Here is a 19633-nt window from a genome sequence, read left to right as displayed (position 1 = left end):
TATTTTTTAAAAAGCCTGTGGATAAAAAAATAGAATGGGTCAGTCATGTCATTTTCAAATGGAAAATGTAGCACTAAGATAAAGAAATAGAAAAGAAGGGGTTATATTCCCATTTTTTATTTAGCGTTGGTCATACCTTTACCAGAGTGTTGAAAAACATGTAGACAACTTAAGAAAAATGTCAAGGTAGAAGTAAAACATCATTTAAGAGGCAGAGTAAAAAAAGTTAAACAAATAAGAAATATAAGTACTATAACAGGGGTCAGCAAACTGTGGCTCTCAGGTCAGCCTGCTTCCTATCTGTGTATGGCCTGGGAACTAAGAATGGCTTTCATATTTTTAAGTGTTTTTTTTTAAATTAATTAATTTAATTTATTTTTTATTTTTGGCTGCATTGGGTCTTTGTTGCTGTGCGTGGGCTTTCTCTAGTTGTGGAGAGCGGGAGCTACTCTTTGTTGCGGTGCACGGGCTTCTCACTGTGGTGGCTTCTCTTGTTGAGGAGCACGGGCTCTAGGCACGTGGGCTTCAGTAGTTGTGGCTCGTGGGCTTCAGCAGTTGTGGCACGTGGGCTCTAGAGCGCAGGCTCAGTAGCTGTGGCGCACGGGCTTAGTTGCTCCGCGGCATGTGGGATCTCCCCAGACCAGGGATCTAACCCGTGTCCCCTGCATTGGCAGGCAGATTCTTAACCACTGCACCACCAGGGAAGTTCCTTAAGTGGTTTTAAAGAAATAAAAAGGAGAATATTTCACGACACATAAAAATCTGTATTAAATTGAAATTTCAGCATCCATAAATAAATTTTATAAAACAGAGCCAGGTTTGTTCACTTACATATGTCTCGGCTACTTTCATAAAACATGGAGAGTTGGGTAGTTGCAACAGACCATATGACCCACAAAATTTATTATATTTACTATCTGGCTTTTTTACAGGAAAAGTTTGCTGCCTCCTGTCATAGAGAATAATGTTTCCATACAGCTACCAGAGTGAACTTTTAACACACAAATCTGATCCTGTCTGGTTCTTAGATACTTCCAGCACTGCTCTAAGGACAGCTGTGATCCTGGGCTCCCTACTCGCCAGCCTTTCTTATGGAGCTTTCTCTTTGGCTTGCTCCAGTCCAACTGGCCTTCCATCTCTTCTTAAACAGGCCAAACTTCTTCTCACCTCAAGGCCTCTGCGGAGTCTATTCTCACTTTCTATACCCACCTCTCTGCCACACCTTTACTATGCTAATTCTTAAGTATCCTTCTGGCCTCAGCTTAAATATCACCTCCTCAGGGAGGCTTCCCTGATTCCCCATCTTAAGGTTGCCCACGTCATACACTTTCATACTACCCTGTACTTTTTCTTCACAGAATTTGTTATTATTACAATTATACAATTTGTGTGCTTATTTGTTTGAATGTGGACTCCCTCGCTAGAGTAGAAGCCCCCTGAGGTCAGGGACAGTTATGTTTACTGGTATAACAAAGTGCTTACCACACAGTAAACAACAAGTATTTGCTGAATAAATGCATGAAAGAAACTTACTGTTTTCAAATACAGACTCACTCACAATACACACGTATTTCTCAGAACATATTTGTACCTTCTAGAGACTGCTTCCCAATTCAGGTGAAACAGGTATTACTGCTTAAGAATTGATATGAGATCAACCTCAAAGAAGTGACTAGAACTCCAAAAATACCTTTTAAAATGTCCTTTAAAATATAAAGAAGTATCAGTATCTTGGAAAAAAGAAAATACAGTTATAAAGAATTATCAATACCTATATAATAATATATAATGAGGACAGGTAAGAAAAAAGAGTGAATTGGAGAATTTCAGTTTTCCAACACCTCCACAAACTAGGTGGATTGGAAAAGTGAATGCCACTTGAGAATAAAGTTCATATAATTCATGAGATACCTTTGAAAGCCAGATCTCCAAGTTTCCAAACAAATGCACTTGGGAGGTTTCCCATGTGTTACACACACACTGATTACCTATTCCTTTGCTTAGCCAATACTAGACTTAAGAAAATCTAAAATTACCTCATTTAATATGGAACAGACATCAATATCTATTCTCATTGTCATTCCTTAATATTTATTCTTTTTAGGGTTGGAAGAAGCTCTGATTAATAGCACCTCTACAGCAGCCAGACTTTCTGCTTTGTCTATTACTTGAGTTTCCATTTCTCACCAGAGAGAGGTATGAAGACTTCCCAGATATATCTGGAGAGTTGGGCTTGCAGCCTTTTGGCCTGCTTTTCTTAGGAAAAATGAACAAAAAGCTATCTGTGCATTATCTCTCTCTGCAGTTGTGCCTTTCTTGGCATAATCTCCGCACTGAGTCTTTGTACGCTTTTCCGTGGGGAAATCGGGGACCCATGTTAGCTATCTGCCCAGGCAAAGCAGGCGTGAGGCTGCCCACCTTATTAACTTACCAACCTGACCATCCTGCAGGACCAGCGTGAGGAACTCTCTATCCACCAGTCCTGACAACTGTCAAAGAGCAACATCCTTATGCTGTGGACTCTAGCTCCTCCCTTTTTCTCAGGGGCCTCAATTAATCAATCTCTGTTTCTCTCACTTTTTCCAGTTCCCCACTGCAGGCTTTATAGAAAGCATCCCCATTCAAAAATGCTCTTAAAACAACAACAACAACAAAAGTACCTTCAGCTTCTATTTTCCAACTCACCTTAACATTCAAACTCTGTGAAATAACCATTTACTCACGTAGTCTCCATTTCCTCACCTGCCTGCCCCTCTTCCACTGCCTCACTGGGGCTCACTCCCCAACCCCTAGAAAGCCATATCCTTGCTGAGGTCACAAGTGACCTCTCTGGGGCTAAATTCAATTGACAATTTGCATTCCTCATTTTCTTTTTATTGTGGTAAAAAACACAACATAAAATTTATCATCTTAGCTATAACGAAAAACAATCTGAAAAAGAATATGTACAACTGAATCACTTTGTTGTACACCTGAAACTTGAATACAACATTGTAAATCAACTATAATTCAATTTAAAAAAACTTACCATCTTCACCAATTTTAAAGGTATAGTTCAGTAGTGTTAAGTATAGTCACTGTTGTGAAACAGATCTCCAGAACTTTTTCATCTTGCAAATCTGAAACTCTATACCCATTAAATAACAACTCCCCTTCCCTCCTTCCCCCAGCTCCTGGTAACCACCATTCTGCTTTCTGTTTCTATGAATCTGACCACTGTAGATACCTCACACAGGTGGAAACATACTGTTTCGTCTTCTGGGGTTCATTCCTCATTTCACTTAGTCTCAACATAGGACCCAACTGACAATGCCTTCTCTTCTTCCGTCTTCTGTGCTCTGACCCTATCTCTACACTTGCCTATTTCTAGTACTATTTCACTGGCTATTCCTGGTGGCAGGATGGTAAAATGCAGCATCAGTAATAGAATTTCAAAATGTTAATTTGGCTCATCCATATTTTGATGGAATGACATCCAAACTATGTAAGGATAAATTCTTCCCAAGGGCTAAGCTTGAGAAAGAATGCAGAAACTTTCCTTTGCACTATGAAAACTTCAAGTCTCCAGCTACAAATTTCAGTGCTTTGTCACTTTCCACACCAATGTCACAAAATAATCAAAGAAGGGGACTTATTGCATCCCTACATGGCAGGTTTTCAATAAGAGAAATTCAGATATCTTAAAATATGTATTCTATAGCAGGTAAAGGAGGAAAATGACAACAGGTTGTTGTTGGTATTTTCACTCTTCCACAAAGCAAACATTCACGGAATAATACTGCTAAGCACAAAGTGGAATATACCAGGATCGTGGTTGTATTTTGTGCTTTTGGGGTTCACTGGTATAGCAAAGCTATTTATTTTAGCCAAGGAAACTGCTTGCCGTCAGGGAAAATGGGTATCTTCCACTGGCTTCCTGACAATAAATATGGTGAGCGCGTTCACTTGTAACTACAATCTCCCCTTTGGAAAATTAAAAAAACTAAACCTCAGTGGGAAATTTCTGATGCTCTTAATCACAAGCTAAATTTACTAATTAACTCCGACAGCCTTTGTTTCTTTAGCAGCCTAAAAACATTATTTGAGCCTGCTAATTCTACAGGTATTATAAATGGCATCTTGAAGAGAATATAAAAATCAGCAAGTAGGCGCCTCCTTGATTTGCACATGGAGGGGACGAGGGGACTAAGTATCAGAGGTTAAAAGAAGATTATGAAGTAAATAATAATATCACCTCAATAAATAAAATGAGGTTTATTTTTTGTGAGAGCAAAAGAAAAGGACTGGCTCAGAGAAACTTCTCTTGGAGCTTTCTAATTTACCGATGCAAAGAAAAGAGGGAAACCTAAAGAGAGATCCTGAAGGAACTGGAACTTATTTGTTATGCGGAAAGAATTTGCTCTTTGTCGTTATATCCCATTTTCTTCAGCGCCTTTCAAACTCCGCCTTAGCTTTCACGCATTTCTCTGCTCTTGCCTTCCCGTAATGGGAATTTACGTTATTAAATGTCCAGTCTTAATATGATGTGAACTCTTTAGTTATCTATACTATTCCTTGATCTCTTCAGAGAAAATGTAGTATGGGGTCTAAAGATAAGATAGGTAAAGAATGAGCATATATTTATACTATGTCTATAAAAAATACCAATAAACTATAATGATTTTAAGGTGTAACACCAACTTAAAAATCACTTGTAACAATCCCCTGATAAAAGTATGAGTCCCTCAGTAACAGCAGCGTCCTTACCACTAACCTTAGCTCCTCTCACTGTGCATCATCAGTTTCATCACTGGATCATTCCTATTAGTGATTTCAGTGATTTCTACTAGTTAGGAATAGCTTCTTCTATGGGGCAAAAATCTGCCATTTGCTAGTAGTAATGTAATCTTAACATTACAAAAAGAATTAATATACGATAAAAGTATTTCTCCAAATTCAGATTAAAAGGAAGTATTATTCAACAGTGTTCAGTCAATCTGTTACCAATTTGAAAATATAAATAAATCTGTCTGAATGCCTAGTGTTCAACAGCCACCATTGTGAATCCTTGGAGAAGCCACGTGTCTTGAGAAAACTACCACAGCACCCCATGCCCAGCGAGAATGTCCTTCCAACATTAGACAACAAAAGGCAAGGGCCACATGCTCTCTGGCTAAATACTCTGGATCACACGTGCTGAGCTCTCCCATTCAGTCACTCATTGCGTCCACTCATTCATTCAACAACAAAATATTTGAAGTCCCACTTTACGCCAGGCATATTGCCCACCTGAAGCTCCTCTCATGAAGCTTACAGTCTGGTGTCCACTTCCCTCTAACAGACCACGAGGATCAGCCCATCATACTTTCCATCCCTGTCTACCTGCCACAACCAGAAGTACAGACCCCTTGAGTCGTCCATCACCTCCCGAACTCATTTCTTTACTGTTTTGTGTATCTCCTAATCTGATCCATTTTCCATCCCTCTCAGCCCTCACAAACCCTCTACACCCTCTATACCTTCCTTGTAGTTCCTTCAAACAGAAGTCCCTTTTCTTTCACACTGCATATGTTTATAAACCTGGAGATAGATGTCCTTCTCATTACTGTTTCTGACACCCTCAATCATCTTTGATCCTGCAAAATGCCAAGTCCTTGGAGGCCTGTGTCACCAGACGACACCACTGACTCTGCACCCAGTCACTGCCTTGTCTCGACCTCGCCCACCGTTTGCTTGAGCCCCCGGCTCACTGTCTTCCTCTTTACCCCAGTCCAACAATCTTTCTTGATGACTTCAATGTTCTCATGCTGAATCACTGAAGGACACGATTGCTAAATTCTTTGACTTCTTCACTTCAAGGATAATCCCTCTACAGTTAAGTCTTAGGCCTGGAATACACTAGCCACGCACTCCAACATTCAAAACCTCTGCTTCTTCATCAACAAGTATAACATGTCTAAAATCTGGATTTTAAGCCCCTTTTTTCCTAACTCACTCTCTCCTCTACCTCTTGATGCCCTTAGCTTTTTTACTGTACTGAAGTGACTCATCAATTTCACTGACTCTTACCAACCGAATTAATTCTTACCAAACTCACTGACTCAGCAATTTTCCATTATCCATCACCAATCTCCCCCACCCACGATTCCTACACTCCTGTTAGTTCTTCCTCTAAAATATAAACCCGCCCAATTCTCTGCATCTCTATTAGGAACTTCATGGCCTAAGCCACTACCAACTCTTGCCTGAAATAAGAAAATACACAGAACTAGCCTCCTGCTTTCATTATTTCTCCCTTAAAATCAAGTTTCCATAGTATTCAGAGTGATCTTTTAAAACCATACATCAGATGTTACTTCCATGATTAAAATCCTATATCTGGCTTCCTATTTAACTGAGGTAAGAATCTAAACCCCTTAACACGACCTACAAGGCAATAAGTGATCTGCCCCCTGACTACTTCTTCACTCAATTGCCTGTCACTCTCCACTGCCATCTATGAGGCCTGAGACTGAGGGAGAATGTTTGTGGAAGAAGACACAGCTGTGGATTCAGGTCAAGGAACTAGCTCATATTATCAGCGAAAACCAGGCACTCATATAACTGCCTCTGACCCAAAGACAGCTTCAATGTCCCATGACGTTCCAGTTGATTTTCTTGGGATTATCTATATAATTGTCAGAGGTCAATGCCACAGATAAAACACAATATGCCACATTAACGTTTACTAGCACAGAACAGAACTATGACTTGCCTTATAATTTTAGAGGCCATATGACATGACAAACTCATATTGGGTTCATTTTCTTCTAAAAGCCCTAGTTTTTCAAGTATTAGTTTTTGTTAACCGTATCCCAACCCCACCCCTGCATATGTCCCAGAAGAGCAAATGATGTGATCCAAACTGCACATAAACCATATGAAATTTCTTTCATTTATTTTAAACTAGATTTGGTCCATTTTCCTACATGCCCAATATATTTTTGAAGGAGGATCTGGTTATGAAACATGAATGATATACCTCCCTGCTTCATGTCACCCACAAATTTAGGCAGTAAGCCATAGAGGTCCTCATCCAAGGCGCTGATTCATCTTTAAACAACAGCCTTTGGTTAAACTCCTTCAATCTGTTATGAATCTAAAAACTTGATAATCATTAGCCTCATTTCATTATTAAATTAAATGGGATCTGAAAAGTTTTTCTTTGATAATCTGTTAAAATTAACATTTCCTCCAATCTATCCAAAATGTGTTAGTTGGGTGATTTGTTTCTTGAGAACTTAATTCTCGGTCTTGGCAATCCTACCCTCCTTTTCTCAGTGCTCACTAGCTGGCTTCTAAGAATGCCTTCTAGACTTTTTTTCAGGTGACCTCAAGTTCAAACTAGTTTATAGTTTAGAAGCTGACCTTTTTTCTTTTTGAAAATCAGCACTATATTTCCTGTTCCCAGTCTTCTACTTACCCATTCTCCAGACTTAAAAAAAGAAAAATTGTGTTACTTCACAAATCTCATCTGTAAGTTCTCTAAATACTTACGCTATAAATCATTGAGAAAAAGAGACTCCAGGGAGCTCATTAAGAACAACTTTCTACCTGGGGCTTCAATTTCCTCCAGAAGGTAAATAAACCTAAACTTCTTCAGTATTTATCTCTGGGTTTGAGTGACTTTTGTTTGCTTGTTAAGATCTTTCAACAACCAGCATTTATTATTTTAATAATCCTTGACATACCTTTTTTTTTAAAACTTTTTTTCTCTCTTTAATTAACGTTGCCAGGTTGTTTTTATCTTTTACACTTAAATGACTGTTATGTGTATATTTTCTTAACATGCATGTGGTACTGCTTCAGTATCCCTGCTAGTATCACTGCTAAGAGATTTGCTGATTTTAACAAGAGATATTTGATTCCATTGCTGTAAGCAAAGGATAGGTCTGAGTACACCAAGTTTGTTTAAAAGTTTCACTTCTTTGTATTAAAACCTCATGTTCACCCATTATCTAAACAGTGATATACAACTGCCTGAAGCCATTAGAATCTTTCAGAAATTTATCCTCAAATATTTTTCCTATCCACGAATTACAAGGATATTTATGAGCATATTGGGATAAAGTATGTGAAAAGATAAAGTACATAGGTACCACTAACTCAAAAACTGATGAGGTGTTATCCTAGCTTTAACATATTCTTCTGTTCAAAGAAATGAATACAGACTCTTCAGAAGTAATTGATTAGGTGAACCTGGGAGATGAACGCCTATATCTAAGTTGGACAAAGAAGCAGCACTCAATGTACAACTGTTAATAGATATAAAAATAGAGAAATACAAAAGAGAAAACATGGACAATTGAGACCGCTTTTAAGATTAACGTAATTTGAAAATAGAGTTCTTTAACTTGACTAAGAAGAAAATTAGGACGTCTAGATGTCCATACCTGTCATATGCTTTATGCTACACTATGTAATATACTATTTCAATTTTCTTTTATAAAATCATACCATCATAATAAACACACCTTCACGTAAAGGTAGAAAAACTGGGGCTTCTGAAATTTTCAACATGACTGAAATACGTAAAACTGAATAGTGGGAAAAGATAGAAAATTAAGCCTTCCACCATGGGGAAGACTGTCTATTATCATTACCCCTAATTAATCATTTTAAGCTGTAATTTCTTTTGAATTAAAAAAGTAAGCTGCAGGAGGTATCTGCAGTATTGAGTATTAGTTAAGAAAATAAGTTCCTTTTTTTCTGGTTTAATTCAATAAAGTAATTTTGTTGTTAAATGTACCTCTCTAAAGGTGAAGAGAAAAGAATTTATTCAAACAGCATCATAAGAGAAGCACTGCTGGCCTGATAAAACTTCCAAAGAACTCAGTGCATATTCTGGACTATGAAAGTCAATTTTTGCTTATTATGAATATTGATTTTTATGAAAAAAACTTCATAAATGCTAGTCTTCCCAGTTTAATTTGGGAAAAGTACCCAAGTAATTCCATAATTAAACAGAGAATTAAACAATTTGTGTGTGAAAATACAGAGTAGATAGGAACTATGTTTCTCGCTTCAATCATTTTATAAGTACTTTTCCCACAAGAAATTCAAGTGTAGTAATTACTAATGTTCAATAGATGGCGACCTTTACATTATAGTTACCAAACCAGTATTAGCCTAGGACAGTGTAATCCAACAGTAGAAAATGAAAGGAGATAAATTACAAATACCATATTTTGCAACAGACAATAATTATTGTTTGGTGATATACCCATGTTTTTGAACCTGTGGTCTTTTTTCCAGGTTGGTGAAATACTTTGCAGGAATGCATATGATAATATAGGCTAAGTGATTCTATCTAGCTGTAAATGTTTTATTTTTACTTTTTAAAATTAGACTATGCTGTGAAAGCCTTGGTATTCTGTGTTGGGGGGCAAATCTGACTGTTAATTCCTACCTCATGAAGATATGTGAGAATATGACCCTAGGGAATGATTCCTGATTTCTCTGCATAGCTTACAGAGGAGAGCTTTAGGTAATTTACTCAAATGACATGTGTCCTAATAAGGATAGGCAACACGAGTCCAGTATGTTTGTGAATCAGCAATAATGAAGACATGGCAGGTCAGCAAACTGTGTTTCTTCATTCATCTATTTTATGTGGATCCTGTGAATATCTGTGAACAAGCTAAAATGTTTAAAACCTTGCTGTAAAAAGAGTGTTTGGAAGCACTTACGTAGGTTATGCTTTCTAAACTTTCAATGAATGTACAAAGGCAATAAGATTCTGTTCAAGAAGCAACTTAACATCTGTACCGATGGCTTCAGCTGCAAATCGCATGGACATTAGTCAGTGCCAGTGGACAGCCTAGAAGAGGATAGTTTTTTTCTATAACTGCTTCAGTTTTGGGTAATGTAACTTGTGACTGGAGTTTGTACTGTTTTCCAACTAAAGGGAGAGGCAGTCACTCCTCCCTTGAGGATTATATTTTAAGTCTTTGAAAACTGGGAAAGCACATCATACATTATAATTCTTAATCATAATATGTGAAAAATCAGAACCCACCATTCCTTGAACGAGAGAAAAGAAAGACTAATAAAAGTATGTTTTGATCATGATAATTTTAGGCATCTTTTTGCTAAACTAAAATGCTGCTTTATATATTTATATAAGCCTATACAGGCATAAAAAATTTGAAACTGCCTATTAGATAAATATTGTACTATAGAAAATAGAAACTGAGAAAATAGTGAGCTCAAGAAAATCACACTTTAACTTAAAATAAATTGTATGGTGCTTGGCACAATGATATATTTTAGGTATATATGCTTTTAAAACACTTATTTTTAAATGAAATTTTCTATGGCATCCCATAATTCTCTATACTGGTAGGCCACATATTACTATTAGCTTTCAGTACTAATATCTAACTAATAATATGCCAGCTGTTTCTTTTTTTTCTTAAGATTTTTAGAAATTTGGTGTAATGTCTGAAACATTTATATTAACATATTTCCATAGAAATAACCCAAAGAAAGTTTAGTATTGTTTGTTTGTTTGTTTTTCTATACTGCAGGTTCTTAATAGTCATCAGGTATTGTTTTGTTTTCTTGTGGTACGCGGGCCTCTCACTGTTGTGGCCTCTCCCATTACGGAGCACAGGTTCCAGACGCGCAGGCTCAGCCACCATGCATGGCTCATGGGCCCAGCCGCGCCGCAGCATGTGGGATCTTCCCGGACCGGGACACGAACCCGTATTCCCTGCAGCAGCAGGCGGACTCTCAACCACTGCGCCACCAGGGAAGCCCTAGTCATCAGTTTTATACACATCAGTGTATACGTGTCAATCCCAATCGCCCAATACAGCACACCACCATCCCCACCCCTCTGCAATTTTCTCCCCTTGGTGTCCATACGTTTGTTTTCTACATCTGTGTCTCAACTTCTGCCCTGCAAACCAGTTCATCTGCACCATTTTTCTAGGTTCCACATACATGCGTTAATATATTTGTTTTTCTCTTTCTGACTTACTTCACTCTGTATGACAGTCTCTAGATCCATCCACATCTCAACAAATGACTCAATTTCGTTCCTTTTTACGGCTGAGTAATATTCCATTGTATATATGTACCACACCTTCTTTATCCATTTGCCTGCCGATGGGCATTTAGGTTGCTTCCATGACCTGGCTATTGTAAATAGTGCTGCAATGAACATTGGGGTGCATGTGTCTTTTTGAATTATGGTTTTCTCTGGGTATATGCCCAGTAGGGAGATTGCTGGATCATATGGTAATTCTATTTTCAGTTTTTTAAGGAACCTCCATACTGTTCTCCAAAGTGGCTGTACCAATTTACATCCCCACCAACAGTGCAAGAGGGTTCCCTTTTCTCCACACCCTCTCCAGCATTTGTTGTTTGTAGATTTTCTGACGATGCCCATTCTAACTGGTAAGAGGTGATACCTCATTGTAGTTTTGATTTGCATTTCTCTAAGAATTAGTGATGTTGGACACTTTTCATGTGCTTCTTGGCCATCTGTATGTCTTCTTTGGAGAAATGTCTATTTAGGTCTTCTGCCCATTTTGCATTGGGTTGTTTGTTTTTTTACTATTGAGCTGCATGAGCTGTTTATATATTTTGGAGATTAATCCTCTGTCCGTTGATTCATTTGCAAATATTTTCTCCCATTCTGAGGGCTGTCTTTTTGTCTTGTTTATTGTTTCCTTTGCTGTGCAAAAGCTTTGAAGTTTCATTAGGTCCCATTTATTTTTGGTTTTATTTCCATTACTCTAGGAGGTGGATCAAAAAAGATCTTGCTGTGATTTATGTCAAAGAGTGTTCTTCCTATGTTTTACTCTAAGAGTTTTATAGTGTCTGGTCTTACATTTAGGTCTCAAATCCATTTTGAGTTTACTTTTGTGTATGGTGTCAGGGAGTGTTCTAATTTCATTCTTTTACATGTAGCTGTCCAGTTTTCCCAGCACCACTTATTGAAGAGACTGTCTTTTCTCCATTGTATATCCCTGCCTCCTTTGTCATAGATTAGTTGACCATAGGTGCATGGGATTATCTCTGGGCTTTCTATCTTGTTCCATTGATCTGTGTTTCTGTTTTTGTGCCAGTACCATATTGTCTTGATTACTATAGCTTTGTAGTATAGTCTGAAGTCAGGGAGTCTGATTCCTCCAGCTCCGTTTTTTTCCCTCAAGACTGCTTTGGCTATTCGGGGTCTTTTGTGTCTCCATACAAGTTTTAAGATGATTTGTTCTAGTTCTGTAAAAAATGCCATTGGTAATTTGATAGGGATTACATTGAATCTGTAGATTGCTTTGGATAGTACAGTCATTTTCACAATATTGATTCTTCCAATCCAAGAACATGGTATATCTCTCCATCTGTTTGTATCATCTTTAATTTCTTTCATCAGTGTCTTATTGTTTTCTGCATACAGGTCTTTTGTCTCCCTAGGTAGGTTTATTCCTAGGTATTTTATTCTTTTTGTTGCAATAGTAAATGGGAGTGTTTCCATAATTTTTCCTTCAGATTTTTCATCATTAGTGTATAGGCATGAAAGAGATTACTATGCATTAATTTTGTATCCTGCAACTTTACCAAATTCATTGATTAGCTCTAGTAGTTTTCTGGTGGCATTTTTAGGATTCTCTATGTATAGTATCATGTCATTGGCAAACAGTGACAGTTTTACTTCTTCTTTTCCAATCTGTATTCCTTTTATTTCTTTTACTTCTCTGATTGCCGTGGCTAGGACTTCCAAAACTATGTTGAATAATAGTGGTGAGAGTGGACATCCTAGTCTCGTTCTTGATCTTAGAGGAAATGTTTTCAGTTTTTCCCCATTGAGAACGATGTTTGCTGTGGGTTTGTCATATATGGCCTTTATTATGTTGAGGTAGGTTCCCTCTATGCCCACTTTCTGGAGAGTTTTTATCATAAATGGGTGTTGAATTTTGTCAAAAGCTTGTTCTGCATCTATTGAGATGATCATATGGTTTTCATTCTTCAATTTGTTAATATGGTGTATCACATTGAATGATTTGTGTATATTGAAGAATCCTTGCATCCCTGGGATAAATCCCACTGGATCATGGTGTATGATCCTTTTATTGTGTTGTTGGATTCTGTTTGCTAGTATTTTGTTGAGGACTTTTGCATCTATGTTCATCAGTGATATCGGTCTGTAATTTTCTTTTTTTGTAGTACCTTTGTCTGGTTTTGGTATCAGGGTGTTCGTGGCCTCATAGAATGAGTTTGGGAGTGTTCCTTTCTCTGCAATTTTCTGGAAGAGTTTTTTTCCTTTTTTTTTTTTTTTTTGGCAGTATGCAGGCCTCTCACTGTTGTGGCCTCTCCCGTTGCGGAGCACAGGCTCCGGAAGCACAGGCTCAGCGGCCGTGGCTCACGGGCCCAGCCGCTCCGCAGCATGTGGGATCTTCCCAGACCGGGGCACAAACCTGTGTCCCCTGCATCGGCAGGTGGACTCCCAACCACTGTGCCACTAGGGAAGCCCTGGAAGAGTTTGAGAAGGATGGGTGTTAGCTCTTCTCTAAATATTTGATAGAATTCACCTGTGAAGCCATCTGGTCCTGGACTTTTGTTTGTTGGAAGATGTTTAATCACAGTTTCAATTTCATTACTTGCGATTGGTCTGTTCATATTTTCTGTTTCTTCCTGATTCAGTCTTGGAAGCTTATACCTTTCTAAGAATTTGTCCATTTCTTCCAGGTTGTCCATTTTATTGGCATAGAGTTGCTTGTAGTAGTCTCTTAGGATGCTTTGTATTTCTGATGTGTCTGTTCTAATTTCTCCATTTTCATTTCTACTTTTATTGATTTGAGTCCTCTCCTTCTTTTTCTTGATGAGTCTGGCTAAAGGTTTATCAATTCTGATTATCTTCTCAAAGAACCAGCTTTTAGTTTTATTGATCTTTGCTATTGTTTTCTTTGTTTCTATTTCATTTATTTCTGACCTGATCTTTATGATTTCTTTCCTTCTGCTAACTTTGGGTTTTGTTTGTTCTTCTTTCTCTAGTTCCTTTAGGTGTAAGGTTAGATTGTTTGAGATTTTTCTTGTTTATTGAGGTAGGCTTGTATAGCAATAAACTTCCTTCTTAGAACTGCTTTTGCTGCATCCCACAGGTTTTGGATTGTCGTGTTTTCATTGTCATTTGTTTCTAGGTAGTTTTTGATTTCCTCTTTGATTTCTTCAGTGATCTCTTGGTTATTTAGGAATGTATTGTTTAGCCTCCATGTGTTTGTGTTTTTTATACTTTTTCCCCTGTAATTCATTTCTAATCTCATAGCATTGTGGTCAGAAAAGATGCTTGATATGATTTCAATTTTCCTAAATTTACTGAGGCTTGATTTGTAACCCAAGATGTGATCTATCCTGGAGAATGTTCCTTGCGCACTAGAGAAGAAAGTGTAATCTGCTGTTTTTGGATGGAATGTCCTATAAATATCAATTAAATCTATCTGGTCTATTGTGTCATTTAAAGTTTCTGTTTCCTTATTTATTTTCATTTTGGATGATCTGTCCATTGGTGTAAGTGAGGTGTTAAAGTCCCCCACTATTACTGTGTTACTGTCTATTTCCTCTTTTATAGCTGTTAGCAGTTGTCTTATGTATTGAGGTGCTCCTATGTTGGGTGCATATATAGTTATAATTGTTATATCTTCTTCGATTGATCCCTTGATTATTATGTAGTGTCCTTCCTTGTCTCTTGTAACATTCTTTATTTAAAGTCTATTTTATCTAATATGAGTATAGCTACTCCAGCTTTCTTTTGATTTCCATTTGAACGGAATATCTTTTTCCATCCCCTCACTTTCAGTCTGTATGTGTCCCTAGGTCTGAAGTGGGTCTCTTGTAGACAGCATATATATGGATCTTGTTTTTGTACCCATTCAGCAAGCCTGTGTCTTTTGGTTGGAGCATTTAATCCATTCACGTTTAAGCTAATTATCGATATGTATGTTCCTATAACCATTTTCTTAATTCTTTTGGGTTTGTTTTTGTAGGTCCTTTTCTTCTCTTGTGTTTCCCACTTAGAGAAGTTCCTTTAGCATTTGCTGTACGGCTGGTTTGGTGGTGCTGAATTCTCTCAGCTTTTGCTTGTCTGTAAAGCTTTTGATTTCTCCATGAAATCTGAATGAGATCCTTGCCAGGTAGAGTAATCTTGGTTGTAGGTTCTTCCCTTTCATCACTTTAAGTATATCATGCCACTCCCTTCTGGCTTGTAGAGTTTCTGCTGAGAAATCAGCTGTTAACCTTATGGGTTCCCTTGTATGTTATTTTTCGGTTTTCCCTTGCTGCTTTCAGTAATTTTTCTTTTTCTTTAATTTTTGCCAATTTGATTGCTATGTGTCTCGCCGTGTTTCTCCTTGGGTTTATCCTGTATGGGACTCGCTGTGGTTCCTGGACTTGGGTGGCTATTTCCTTTCCCATGTTAGGGAAGTTTACGACTCTCATCTCTTCAAATATTTTCTCTGGTCCTTTCTCTCTCTCTTCTCCTTCTGGGACCCCTATAATGTGAATGTTGTTGCGTTTAATGTTGTCCCAGAGGTCTCTTAGGCTGTCTTCCTTTTTTTTTTTTTTTTTTTTTGCGGTATGCAGGCCTTTCACTGTTGTGGCCTCTCCCGTTGTGGAGCACAGGCTCTGGACGTGCAGGCTCAGTGGCCATGGCTCACGGGCCCAGCCGCTCCACGGCATGTGGGATCCTCCCAGACTAGGGCACGAACACGTGTCCCCTGCATCGGCAGGTGGACTCTCAACCACTGCGCCACCAGGGAAGCCCCTGTCTTCAATTCTTTTCATTCTTTTTTCTTTATTCTGTTTCGCAGTAGTGAATTCCACCATTCTGTCTTCCAGGTCACTTATCCATTCTTCTGCCTCAGTTATTCTGCTATTGATTCCTTCTAGTGTAGTTTTCATTTCAGTTGTTGTGTTGTTCATCTCTGTTTGTTTGTTCTTTAATTCTTCTAGATGTTTGTTAAACATTTCTTGCATCTTCTCGATCTTTGCCTCCATTCTTTTTCCGAGGTCCTGGATCATCTTCACTCTCATTATTCTGAATTCTTTTTCTGGAAGGTTGCCTATCTCCACTTCATTTAGTTGTTTTTCTGGGGTTTTATCTTGTTCCTTCATCTGGTACATAGCCCTCTGCCTTTTCATTTTGTCTTTCTGTGAATGTGGTTTTTGTTCCACAGGCTGCAGAATTGTAGTTCTTCTTGCTTCTGCTCTCTGCCCTCTGGTGGATGACTCACCAGTTAAGAAGATTGTAGAATGGGTCTCATCAATGCTGGTAGGAAAATCCATCCAATCAGGCCAGGGGTTCTATGTTCTCTTGGATGGGTCAGCAGCTGTAACTTTCAGTGTTTTCATAGTCCAGCCAACTCCAAATGACTCTAAGCCCGAGGGTCTACAAGCTGCAGGAACAGCTGTTTCTTTTTAATCAACGTTTTAGATTAGACTCTTAACTTTAAATGTTTCCTTAGTAATGATAAAAATTTCTGTTGAAAAAAAAAAAAAAATTTCTGTTGGTTGTTCCAATCACAGCACTAAGCATTTCATTTGCCTGTTTCTAAAATTAGTCAGGTATTGTCACCTCACAGGAGTCACTGAGCTATTCATGTCAAAACAGACCAAAAACACAAAGGAAGATGGATTAAGGAACAAACGTTCATTTAGTTTAAAAAAAGAATACCTTGCACAACTACTCAACAGATAATACCAAGGGAAAAGCATCAACTTTTGCCAGTTAGATTGTCCAGAGCACAGTTCTCCTTTCAAGCAGCTTAGGTATGATTTTACTTTACCTTCAGTATAGATATTAATGCCTTGATATTTTTATGAAATTTTGACCTTATGTTGACTTTTTATTAGATTAAAAGTTACATAGACCATATTGTAAACAATCTCCCTAAAATTTAACAATTAGGGAATTGGAGAAATATGCAATTATATACAGTTGGTACCATTAGTAAGTGCTAACTAGAACCAAGTATGGGGGTGGGGGGTGGTGAAGACTACAACAACTTGTGTTAATAAAGCTTATACTCTAGTTAAGTATACAGGACATGGAGACAAATACCTGTCACCAAATTAGAAAAGGACACACCACAAAAGAGGTAACAATGCTACTTTCAACTGGGTCTAAGTCAGTGACTCTACTGCAGAATAACTTTTTCTTAAATGCTCATCGGCCAAAATGAATATTAATACAGAACGGTAGCTGGTGTGTATTGTGGACTGAATTGTGTCCCTCCCCCAGATGCATGTTGAAGCCCTAACCCTTAATGCAATAGTATTTTTGAGACAGGGCTTATAAAGAGGTAATCAAGGTTAAATGAGGTCGTAACGGTTGAGGCCCTAATCCAAAATGACTGGTGTCCTTGAAGGAGGGGAACAGACAGACACCAGAGCTCTTGGAGAAAAGGCCATGTGAGGACACAGCGAGAATGTGGCCACCTGCAAGCCAGACAGGCCTCACCAGAAACCTACCCCTGCGAGCACCTCGGTCTTAGACGTCTAGCTTCTAGGGCTGGGAGAAAATAAATTTCTGTTGTTTAAGCCATCAAGTTTGGGTATCTTGTTATGGCAGCCTCAGCTAATATAGAATATTTGTAATTTAAGAAGTAGTTCACTAGACATGAAGCTTACACTCCTAACACCCACCTTCAAACTGAATTTGTATATTTATATACAGCTGACCCTTGAAGAACACGGGATTGAACTGCACTGGTCCACCCATACGTGGATTTTTTTCACTAAATGCGTACTATAGTATTACACAATCCATGCTTGGTTGAATCCACGCGTGTGGAACCACAGAGAGGGAGGGCCAACTATAAAGTTACATGTGGATTTTTGACTGTACGGGGGTTGGCGCCCCTAACCCCCACTGTGTTCAGGGGGCAACTGTATTTACATACGTAAATATTTATATTTTTATGGTATAGTTACATATCTCTTTGTGTATAAACGTCTAGAAAGAAGTAGCATGCCTGTTAGAATGCCTTTTCCTCCCTATTTATATTACACGGAGACTCTGGTATTCAAGGAGCTCGTACTCTAGTTGGGAGATTTAGGACATGCAGACCAGTATCCACAGTACGAATTAGAAATGGAGGTGCCAGGGAGTGGTAAAAACGGCACAACTGCTACTTCAGAAGTGAGGCTCTTTCCGCCGTGGGGCTGGGGCTGGGGGCAGGGCTGGGGCTGGGGGCAGGGTTGGGGTAGGCGTTGGGGTGGGGTTGGGGGTGGGGTGCTGCGGGAAAGGATGTGCAGGCGACGGGCTCAGGAGGCAGCAGGGGAGCTGGGATGAGGGAGCATCTGCGCTTGGCCCGCATTCTCTGGGGCCCAGCACTGGCCGTTCGGGCAGATGACGCTCGATTCCATGGGATTACTCAGAGCACTGCAAGATGGCTGGTCCCCCTGGTCCCCCAGTAGTGCCCTCCTGACCCTGTAAGATCTGTAATATCCCCTTACACATTTCCAAAGGCCGCTCAGCAGCAGCGTCTCCCACAGGAGAGAAGAACTAGAGGTAAACTTTTAAAGATGTGAAGGAAATGGCAGAGGTGCTCAAATAAAACGTATTACATGACCCATTAAATGATTAACACGTGTGATTCTAAAAATGGCATATGGAAAATTACTGCTACAAAACTTATCCTGCCACTCACCAGTTACAAGATCTTATCACATTTGTTCAGAGTTAATCTTAATTTTCTGTCTTGAAGCTTCTTCTTTCATTCATTCATTCATTCATAGAGCCCTGATTATATTTGATTTCTTTCTTTTTTTTTGCCAGTACACTTGCTTTATTGCAAGGATAAAGAACAAAACCCTACAAACAGCAAGGTAGGAAACAAAAGTTATTTATAATAGAAATACCTTTACCTACTCATTACTCCCAGGGTGCTTCTGATGGAATCGACAAACATCCTTTACTCGAGAGAAAGAAAAGTGTCTTTCTTTTGACTTCCATACACGTTTCAGGCTACCCTAAACTGATCTTTCACTTTAATGATCTCCCTAAATAGTGTCTGTGATCTGGTTTCAAAATGTAGGAGAAGGGATGAGAAGTGTCCCAGACGGAGAGAATAATGAGAAGGTGAAGACAAGGCCCACGCTGAAGAGAATGGATACAACTGAGGTCCAAACCAGGACCTAACAGAGCCAGCAAGGTCCTCCCCAGTCAGCCGGCCTGACAGCGACCAGGCTTCCTCTCCACCCTCCCCCCGACCCTCAGTTCACTGCATGTGGGCAGCTACTCACGGAGACTGCGGCCTTGGAGGAGGGGATGGGTGGCTGGAGCTGAGGTGACATGTGAAAACCAAGACAGGTTTTTATAGAGAAGACTAAATTGTCAAATTCATCACTAAATTATGAAGAGAGCATTGTATGTCACATTTCTACACGTGAAAGTTTTGTTTTTGAGTGACTTCATGTGTGTTTAAGGGGCATTCTGTTCCCTACAAATATGTTACCAACATCTACTACATTTCTAGGACTTCAGTGGGTCTCAATGGGAAAAGCATTAAGTTGATCATTATGCCCAGGGCTGGCACTAACTAGGTGGGTATACTTTATTTAGCAAGTTGATAACCTCCCCGATTCTTCATTTTCTAATTTTACTTGAAGG

General features: G+C 38.9%; 1 protein-coding gene across 5 annotated transcripts in view; it reads right to left on the bottom strand.

Annotated features, from left to right (window-relative positions):
• The window catches only part of PDLIM5 (PDZ and LIM domain 5), a 214195-nt gene that overhangs the window by 65723 nt on the left and 128839 nt on the right, over positions 1-19633 (bottom strand). The gene's annotated exons all lie outside the window — the stretch shown is intronic.

Source organism: Orcinus orca, chromosome 4 (assembly GCF_937001465.1).
Source record: "Orcinus orca chromosome 4, mOrcOrc1.1, whole genome shotgun sequence".
Taxonomy (NCBI): Eukaryota; Metazoa; Chordata; class Mammalia; order Artiodactyla; family Delphinidae; genus Orcinus; species Orcinus orca.
This window is presented reverse-complemented; position numbering and strand designations above follow the sequence as displayed.